The sequence below is a fragment of the Oncorhynchus mykiss genome, chromosome 10, assembly GCF_057628025.1.
Source record: "Oncorhynchus mykiss isolate SJ-2025 chromosome 10, ASM5762802v1, whole genome shotgun sequence".
Classification (NCBI taxonomy): domain Eukaryota; kingdom Metazoa; phylum Chordata; class Actinopteri; order Salmoniformes; family Salmonidae; genus Oncorhynchus; species Oncorhynchus mykiss.
This window is the reverse complement of record NC_143031.1, coordinates 44,488,743-44,499,155: the sequence shown is the minus strand read 5'-3', so window position 1 is coordinate 44,499,155 and position 10,413 is coordinate 44,488,743.

The following is a 10,413-nucleotide window of genomic DNA, read 5'->3' as shown; positions in this document are numbered from 1 at the left end:
TGAAATCATCCATTAGGAAACAGAATATGTAACTGTTGTATATTGGCACTATTATAAGTTGAGTGAAATTTGTCTTGTAGCTCTGATAATGAGGTTTGCTCCCAGTTTGACTTCTTGTCTTCTCTCCTGTTATTTCTCCATCTGTCCCTCCCTAGCTTTCGCCTATCTCCACAGGACATATCTCAGGCCAGCCTGGTCTCATAAACTAGACGTAACATAGTAAATGTAAACCTCGGGAAACTCAAATTAGTATGATATGTTTGGTATGGTTAAAAAATAAAATAAAATAGTGTGTTTGGTAGGGCATATAACGCGAACATCTAGCAAATGAAAGGTTCGTGTTCGAATTCCATCACGGACAACTTTAGCATTTTAGTTCATTACCAACTTTGCAACTTACCTCTTTTTTTTTTTTAGCTACTTTACAACTACAGTACATAGCATGTTAGCTAACCCTTCCATAACATTAACCCTTTTACCATACTCCTAACCTTAAATCCTAACCCCAAGCCTAGCTAACCGTAGCCACCCAGCTAATGTTAACCACAACAAATTGGAATTCGTAAGATATCATACGTTCTGAAAATGTGCAACATATTGTACGAATTGCAATTCTTAACATATCATGCAAAATGTAATTTGTAACAAATCATACAAAATGGATGATGGACATCCACAAATTAATACATACCCATACGAAACATAACATATCAAACTAATTGGAGTGAACCAGATTTACCTTTACTATGTTATGTCTACCCCTGAGTCCAAGTTTCTCAGGCATGCTCCTAGACCTGTTGACCTCTATGGCTGCCTCTTCTCTCTCCTCCTCATCTTTGGACCACCCTTCCTGTCCTGTGTTCCCCATGTCTGCTGTCCTGCTCCACATGGGGTTGATGCAGGTCTGGAAGGTGATGGAGGAGAGGACCTGCTGCGTTTCAGACTTCAGCGGGCGGCCCCTAACTCTCATGTCCTTGTCTCCCTCTGCCTTGTCCAGGCAGTCACACAGCACTGAGTGAAAGATACGAGACACCTCGCCCACCTTCGGCTCCAACTCTGTCACCAGCTTCCTTGTCCTAGACATGACAAAGATTATGTATGGAGAAAAAGAGAGAGAATGGTGAGTTTGATAGTTCATGGCTGTGATGACTTGAACTGACATTGTCTGTCAGGACTGTTTAGAACCTCCTGCTACCTCAGTTTGACAGGGCCACACTTGCAGGAAGGGATTTTGGCACAAACATCCTGGAGCCTCATTAGTTCCCCAGGGGTGAGAGTGTATGGGCGCATTCGAGCGGATCAGTATTGTCAAGTCGGTGACCATCATTGGTGACCATCGCCTTTCAGTGTGTTGCGTTATGGGTAGAACATTTGTCCGACTTGAGACTGCATGTCGACTGATTTTACAGAAATCATGTGATCAAAGGTCACGCTGCAGTTGCTTCTCACCAACTGCACCATGCAGCCATCACCTGCATTGTGGGAGGCACTGTACGCCGACCAATCATTAGTGGGGGTTTTAGCCCACGCAAACATGGACAAAGACATTTGAAACAGGAACCAACTTTGCTGTGATTCTAAAACTACAGGGGATACAAATGAAGGTGATATTTGGGATCACTCTCTATTAACCAATTAATTATACACGCATGTTTTCAGTTAGGAAGTGTATCATATGGGGCTATTAAGAGTTTATTTCGACATTTATAAAGAAAAACTTTTATAAGCAATCACAACTGCCATGTTTATCTGAGCCTTGCTGTTGGAAAACCACTACAGTGTCAATTAAAGTGAGAGTTCTTATCTTAAAAATATCCAATGAATATAATACATCATGAATAATTAGGAATCTAATAATTACAATGAAAGATCCAATGGGAGACAATGTACATTATTTTGCCCTGTAATAGCTTCTGTGCCAAGTGAGTAGAAAGGCGGATGTCTAAATTCTAATCTGCTATTAATAATTAATAATATTAATGTGTCAGACCCTTATTGATTGGACCAGCATTTCCCCAGCCAGTGACAGGTTAACGTGCCTTGATTTAGATTGGGAATAAATGCTGCCATCTGAGCAGAATCACAGTCGCTATCTCCAGTCTATTTATTAGGGGGATTTTAGAGTAGAAAGAATGAATGTTAAAGTAGCCAAAACAGTAGGTGCATATGGTTAAAGCCAGATGATTACTACATAGGCTCTGACTGCTGTCACTACCAAACAATATATCCTCCTGAGTACTACATCTCTCATATGGGGATGCACTTCTTTCTGTGACTACTTTAATCCAATTATGGTTTTACAGAAATAATTACTGTGAATAAAAATGCTTAGTATTGTAATTACCTAAGTAAGTAATACATAAAAGAATGTCCAGAACAGAGGATTGAGTTCTCGAAATTAAACTGTTTATTCTCACACAGGCTACTGATTTCCGACGCTCACTTTTTCAGGCCGTAAAGAGGCAGAACAATAAACAGCATGGTCATATTACAGAAGCTACTGTGCCCAGCCCCCTGTGCCTCCACCAATCACACCAGACATTCCTTTGATTGCCAGACAGCAGGTTGACTGGCATGCTGGACCCCGTGAAACCTTGATTAACTGGTAAATGTGCACTAATAACAACAGAACTCAGTTCAGCCACAATTCCATTAGGCCATGCACTGAACACTGGACTGATTGGAGTAGTTTGAGAAAAAACATTCGGAAATGTAGTTGATACTGAATAGATGTTTGCCATTGGCAAGCTTCATTTGATAGAAATGGTGAAATGAAGTCTGAGTTTATAATTGTAACCACATTATCACAGGCTCTTCATTAACAAAGAGTCTTCCAACCAACGTTGCAGTTACTCTGTTGTTCCTTTTTTACTAAGCTGCCTTTAAATAACATGAAAGATTTTTATAACTAAACCAAGCTAGACCACAGCTTGTAGTTTAAAATAGGAACACATGATCCATAGTGGGCAGAACAATCAAGGAGGTGGGCAGAGCCAAGCACGAGCTAGCGAGATCCTATTGGTGCTTTCTAGAATTCATTTGCATATTTCTGTTGGGGAACGCCTGCTCTGTGATGTGTGCATGTGCAAAAACTCAATCTGCCTTTGCATGCCTTCTAAACAAGGCAATTTTTTAAAACTTTGGCAAAGGGTAAAGTCTACAAAACTTTGTCCACTCTATTCGTAACAGATTCTAGTTTTGGGAACAGACATTTAAATTGAGATGAAATGTTTAATCGATGAGTAAATTAGCAGAAAGTTGGCCAAGATACATCTCATTCCATCTTCTCTCTCCCTACTTCTCATTCCCTTATCACTGCCGGCCACTGGGCTTCCTCTCAGTACCATATTTGGTAATGAGCGGAAACACCAAGCGGATGCTTCACATTTATACATCCGGTGAAATATCTGTCTCATTGTTCTATCTGTGGTAATATTTAACTTCTGGTTTTCAGTGTGGCAAGCTCATCTTTGACCAAATGGGACAAAATTGCAGACGTTTGCAAACAAATCAATTTCCAGACCCAGAAGTCCATGCATCATCATAAATGGGATAAAGGAGGCTTAGATGCAAAAATGCCCTAATTGAAAACAGTGCTCATGATGGAAGTCAAGTCATCCTCCACCTCATCTTTACTTCTCTTATAGCCCCTCCCTTTTCTCCCATCACCACCACCCACTCTCTCCTTTTCACATGTAATTGCTGGTTTTTCACTCCATCTATTGCCCATCCCTTGTAAATCTGCCCCTCTCTCTCTCTGAACTCTCTCTGCTTTCACTCACTTCTCTTTGTTTAGGTAAACATTTAGCAGAGACAGAGAATACTAAGATACCAACTAGGAGAAGAGTAACTGGGAATCTGAGTACTGCTGTCATCTCTGAGGGAACATAAAGAAGGACTCTTACATTTTCTTATATTGTCCTTGTAAAAATGATAAGATAAGTTGCGATGGTCTTGATGACATTACAACAGCCGTGTTTGACAGTATTGACATGATATTTGTTTTTTTGTTTTTTAATAAAATGGTTTTCTCTTCCAATTCAGTTCTGATTTTCATGCTGATCTCTTGAAATTAATCAGGGGCTGTTTCAAATCCAACAGATTGAACTGAAATCTTTGACCCTTGATATTCTGTCAGAAATACATCACTATTTTACCCCATCAAATATCTAGAGTTTAATACAGGGTAGGGTGTTTTGATTGGGTGGTCAACTGGCCACTGATTGGCTCAAGGCATACCACTGCACTTGTATTTCCCTCCTTCCCTCTTCTGTACTTTTATATTCAAATGTCCAGTCTCCACTCAGACCAGATACTCTGATTATTGTCAGCGGTATATGGATTATTGTATATTCCTGTTCTTTCTCTGATTAATCAGTTTCTCTTTTATGTTTACTTCAAGATTGGCAGTATATGCAGTATATCTCCTCTATGCCTCTGTCTGTGCTTGGCCCTGATTTACAGGCTCCCAGCCCTCTGAGTAATAAGACTCCTGTTTCATAGCAGTTGGACTCAGTTCAGTTTTTTGGTGAGGGATCTGCAAGCTCTCACAGATTGAATTGACGAAGCTAAATGTGCATTAAAGTTACTTTGGTGGGTATTTGTACTGTAACTAATCAAATTCTCATTGTCTGCCAGTGTACCATACCAGCAGTACAGTATAGAACAAAGTGCTTCTCAAGATTGGTAATTCCAAGCATTTTCTTGATAAAAAGTCTTACCATTTGCATGCAAGCATTATATTTGTGCTTATTCTGCTTAAAACCGGGTTGCATTTTAACATAGCTAACATTGATGACTACAGTGTATGCAGTGACAAAGGGAGAGACCGCCCTGGCAAGATGATCTGGCCAGTGAGAGATAGAGGGAGAACGTTTGTGTTTTGGTGTCAAAGTCTTGTTAAACTGAGTAAGCGACTAATATATTTCATACTGACTGACAATGATGGCAATGGGCCCAGAGTTAACAACATGGAGATAAATCAGATAATTGCAAATTTGACTTTTTATTCTTAGAGACTTCTCCGACAACCAGGGCCACTCTAGGGGACACGGTCCACAGTCTCTGAAGGTGTCTCCTGCTTCATCCAGGGTTCAACAAAGTAGCATTTTTGGTTAGTGAGACCTAGCTAAGTCTATTAGAGAATGTAGGATTTGAATCCTATGAGAACACAGTACAGAATTCTCCTCCCCTCAAAAGATTTATTCAAATTCAATGCTTATACACATCATTACTAACATGTATTTTATTTTCTTCAATCATCAGGTCACTGAGAGAGAGAGAGAGAGAGAGAGACAAATGTAGATAAGTTCCATTTTTTTTCTCGCAAAAACTTATACAGGATACTAACCTCAACATTAAAACCTTCAATCCAATATCAAAATTCCATACCTGAAACCTTGATTTGGGACTAAATTACCTGAATAGACTATTACTACCAAGGACTATCAAGGAAAAGCTTCTAACAAGCCAAAAACCTGCAGAAGCAACTCACAGGAACCTGTAAATACCATCCAACACAAAACTGAGTGAGTAATATTCTGAAGCTACTTATGAAGCCAAAAATTAAAAGACAATCTGTAGGTAATTTTGTTATATAAAGCTAAGTAAATAAGTATACTAAGCTACCAAGCTGCTAGGACAGAACAGACCTGGTGGCACCTTCAATTAGCACTGATGTGTGAAAACTCTTGAGCCCAACAATGGCACGAGAGTTTCACAGCCTCCACCCCCACCCAAATGCAGAGGTCTTTGAAGCCCCAGTGGTGTATCCCTGTCCAGAGTCCATTACAACACAGTTTATTAAAAATAACCCTGCAAGGAATAAGTACAAAAAGCTCATCAAGGACAATCCAGGGACACCATTTGCTGACCGCTACAAAGAGGGAGATGTAAACAACTTCATTTTCCACACAGACCGTCCCAGTGCTATAAGAGCATACTACCCCTATGTCAATAGAGAGGGTGTTGGCATAGGGTGGAAACTCAGAATAATAGACATTGGGGAAATTGAAACAACCTCTGTCAACCTCTACAAGTCTGGGACAGTAATGGTGCAGGGCATCCTCATGCAGTTCCAGCAGGACTTTTACGGGATAAAGAGAGAGAACAGCAGGAAAAGCTCTCTCTCTCTCTGACTACTCCCCCATCCTGAGTGAGTCTGATCACAACTCTTCAAACTGTCCTGCAAACGAGGATAGTCACCCCCCCAGCACTGAACACACCCAGGTCCAACAACTGCACTGCTCCTCCATCATTGAGAGGGATAAATTCACAGAGCTGGAGGGAGACATGGTGGAGCTCAGAGAGCTAGTCCACACAATCCAGAACAAACCCACAAAACAGACTAGCACAACAAGAAGGTGGAGATGGACGGCTGTCTGAGAGAGCTGGCTGCTCTACGGACTGAGGGGAGAGAACTTAGAGAGGCACACGTGGCACTGAAGGCCGAGGTCAGAAAGCTGAGTTGTGACAGAGAGCCGGACACTCCCGGAGTCAAGCCAGCAGAACAGCCCACCTCAGATCCAGACCCAGTCCACAACCTCAACACCACAATGGGACAGACAACATAGGACCCACCAACCAACCAAACAGACCCCATCCCCTCCTAACAGCCCTCCTGTCAGCTCCCCCGATAGCCCTCTTGACAACCACCCACACATCTTTTTCTAATCCAAGATGGCGTAGCAGTTCAGACGTCTTTGTCTTGTCATGTCCCGTGTATATATATTTTTTTCCTTCGTATATATTTCGTATATATTTTTTATATTTTTAACCTCAGTTTCAACATACACTCCTGCAACTCGCCTCACCCAATGTGGTATGGATCTGCTATTTTCTGTACTTTAGAACCGGAACCCCCAAAAGAAGCTAGCCAGCTAACTAGTTACTAGCTAGTAGTCAGTTAGCCACTGCTAGCGGTCATCAGCTAACCTTAGCCCGGTCAAGTCCTGCCAGTCTGCACAGCGCGATTCAACCCAGCGCATACCGGACTGCTTTTTCTCCACATGTCTAGTTTCCTACCATAAGCTCTGAACCTTTTCACCTGGATCATCACAGCTAGCTAGCTGCTATCCGAGTGGCTACCCCCTGGCTAACGTCTCTGTCCCGAAGCAAGCACCAGTGAGCCTGGAACTGCCCATCTCCTGGCTAGCTGAAGAGGTCCATCAGCCACTCCTTGGGCTACAATACATATTTTGCCAATTGGCCTGGACCCTTTTACTGCCTACACGGAGCCCTGCCGAATCCATCACGACTGGTCTACCGACGTAATCCACCCGAGGGGTTTCAAAAGCCTTCTCCGTCGCGACGTCCCCTGAAGGCCCATCCGCTAGCCTGCTGGCCGCGGCCCGCTAGCTGTCTAGAGCATATCGGACTGTTAGCTGAAGAGGACCATCAGCCAATTTCTTGGGCTACAATACCTATTTTGCCAATTGGCCTGGACCCTTTTACTGCCTACACGGAGCCCTGCCGATGCAACACGACTAGTCTGCTGACATAACCGTCCGAGGAGGATACAACAGACTTCTTCCGTTGCGACGTCCCCTCTAAGGCCCTTCTGCTATCCTGCTAGCCCCGGCCCGCTAGCTGTCTGAATCGCCGTGTCTCCAGCTCGCCTAGCTATCCACTGGTCCCTATGATTACTCGGCTACACATGTCTCTCCCTAATGTCAATATGTCTTGTCCATTGCTGTTTTGGTTAGTGATTATTGTCTTATTTCACTGTAGAGCCTCCAGCCCTGCTCAATATGCATTAGCTAGCCCTTTTGTTTCACCTCCCACACATGCGGTGACCACACCTGGTCTAAATGATGTCTCTAGAGACAAAACCTCTCTCATCGTCACTCAATGCCTAGGTTAATCTCCACTATATTGACATCCTACCATACCCTTGTCTGCACATTATGCCTTGAATCTATTCTTCCGCACCCAGAAATCTGCTCCTTTTACTCTCTGTTCCGAATGCACTAGGCGACCAGTTCTTATAGCCTTTAGCCGTACCCTTATCCTACTCCCTTATTAACTCCCTAAGTTTGTTTTACTCACCGTTTTAGCCCCCTCTGCCAACCCAGATGTCCTAGCCGTGTCTGAATCCTGGCTTAAGAAGGCCACCAAAAATCCTGACATTTCCATCCCTAACTATATCATTTTCCGACAAGATAGAACTGCCAAAGGAGGCGGAGTTGCAATCTACTGCAGAGAGAGCCTGCAGAGTTCTGTCATACTATCCAGGTCTGTGCCCAAATAATTTGAGCTTCTACTTCTAAAAATCCACCTTTCCAGTGTTGGAATCGGCTTAACTTTGAACATTGAGATATAAAATAAATGATAGAGACAAGGCCTTGAAAAGAAAGAGTTTGTAAAAAGCAAGGAGGCTTTGGAATGTGTTTGATGGAGGAGAGCGATGTGTTGATATAGGGAAGACAGATGGATATCTGTGGATTAGGGGGTGAGGGGTGAGGTCAGTTCCCCTTAAGGGAGTAATCAGAGTTGGTATCTGGTTACCTTCTTTCCTGTGGAGCCATAAACTGTAAGGAGGAGGAGTGTCTTAAGTAGGATGAATATAAACTGTGATGTCTGAAATGTTTTTTCTGTCTGATTTCAGCTGTACAGAAGCCATAAAGCCAAGAACCCTTGGGAAGAATAAACTTTGTTAAAGCTTCACTAGTGTCCATGGGTTATTTACTCTGAAAAATAAGAACCGAACACCAGAAACAAGTCTCCCACCGTTGCCGCTTGTTATAGACCACCTTCAGCCCCCAGCTGTGCCCTGGACACCATATGTGAATTGATTGCCCCCCATCTATCTTCAGAGCTCATACTGTTAGGTGACCTAAACTGGGACATGCTTAACACCCAAGCCGTCCTACAATCTATGCTAGATTCCCTCAATCTCTCACAAATTATCAATGAATTTACCAGGTACAACCCCAAATCCATAAACAGGGCACCCTCATAGATATCATAATCACCAACCTGCCATCTAAATACACGTCTGCTGTCTTCAACCAGGATCTCAGCGATCATTGCCTGTGTCCGTAATGGGTCTGCGGTCAAACGACCACCCCTCATTGCTTTCAAACGCTCCCTAAAACACTTCAGCGAGCAGGCCTTTCTAATCGACCTGGCCCGGGTATCATGGACATTCCGGCAGTAGAGGATGCCTGGTTATTCTTTAAAAGTGCTTTCCTCACATCTTAAATAAGCATTCCCCATTCAAAAAATGTAGAACCAGGAACAGATATAGCCCTTGGTTCACTCCAGACCTGACTGCCCTTGACCAGCACAAAAACATCCTGTGGCGTACTAAATTAGCATTGAACAGCCCCCGCGATATGCAACTTTTCAGGGAAGTTAGGAACAAATATACACAGACAGATGCAAAGGCTAGCTTTTTCAAACAGAAATTTGCATCCTGTAGCACAAACTCCAAAAAGTTAATGGATGGAGGATGTTAATGGATGTCAAGTCCATGGAGAATAAGAGCACCTCCTCCCAGCTGCCCACTGCAGGAAACACTGTCACCACCGATAAATCCACGATAATTGAGAATTTCAATAAACATTTTTCTATGGCTGGACATGCTTTCCAGCTGGCTACCCCTACCCCGGGCAACAGCCCTGCAACCCCACAGCAACTTGCCCAAACCTCCCCCATTTCTCCTTCACCCAAATCCAGATAGCTGATGTTCTGAAAGAGTTGAAAAACCAATTGTTGTAGTAGTATCTTGTCTCATCGCTACAACTCCCGTACGGGCTCGGGAGAGACGAAGGTTGAAAGTCATGCGTCCTCCGATACACAACCAACCAAGCCGCTGCTTCTTTTAACACAGCGCACATCCAACCCGGAAGCCAGCCGCACCAATGCGCCGGAGGAAACACCGTGCACCTGGCCAGCGTACACTGCGCCCAGCCCGCCACAGGAGTCGCTGGTGCGCGATGAGACAAGGACACCCCTACCGACCAAGCCCTCCCTAACCCGGGCGACGCTAGGCCAATTGTGCGTCGCCCCACGGACCTCCCGGTCGCGGCCGGTTACGACAGAGCCTGGGCGCGAACCCAGGACTCTGATGGCACAGCTGGCGCTGCAGTAGAGCGCCCTTAACCACTGCGCCACCCGGGAGGCCCGACCTGGCAAAGGCTTTTGACTCTGTCAATCACCACATTCTTATCGGCAGACTCAACAGCCTTGGTTTCTCAAATGACTGCCTCGCCTAGTTCACCAATTACTTCTTAGACAGAGTTCAGTGTGTAAAATCGGAGGGCCTGTTGTCCGGACCTCTGGCAGTCTCTATGGGGGTGCCACAGGGTTCAATTCTCGGGCCGACACTTTTCTCTGTATACATCAATGATGTGGTTCTTGCTGCTGGTGATTCTCTGATCCACCTCTACGCAGACAACACCATTCTGTATA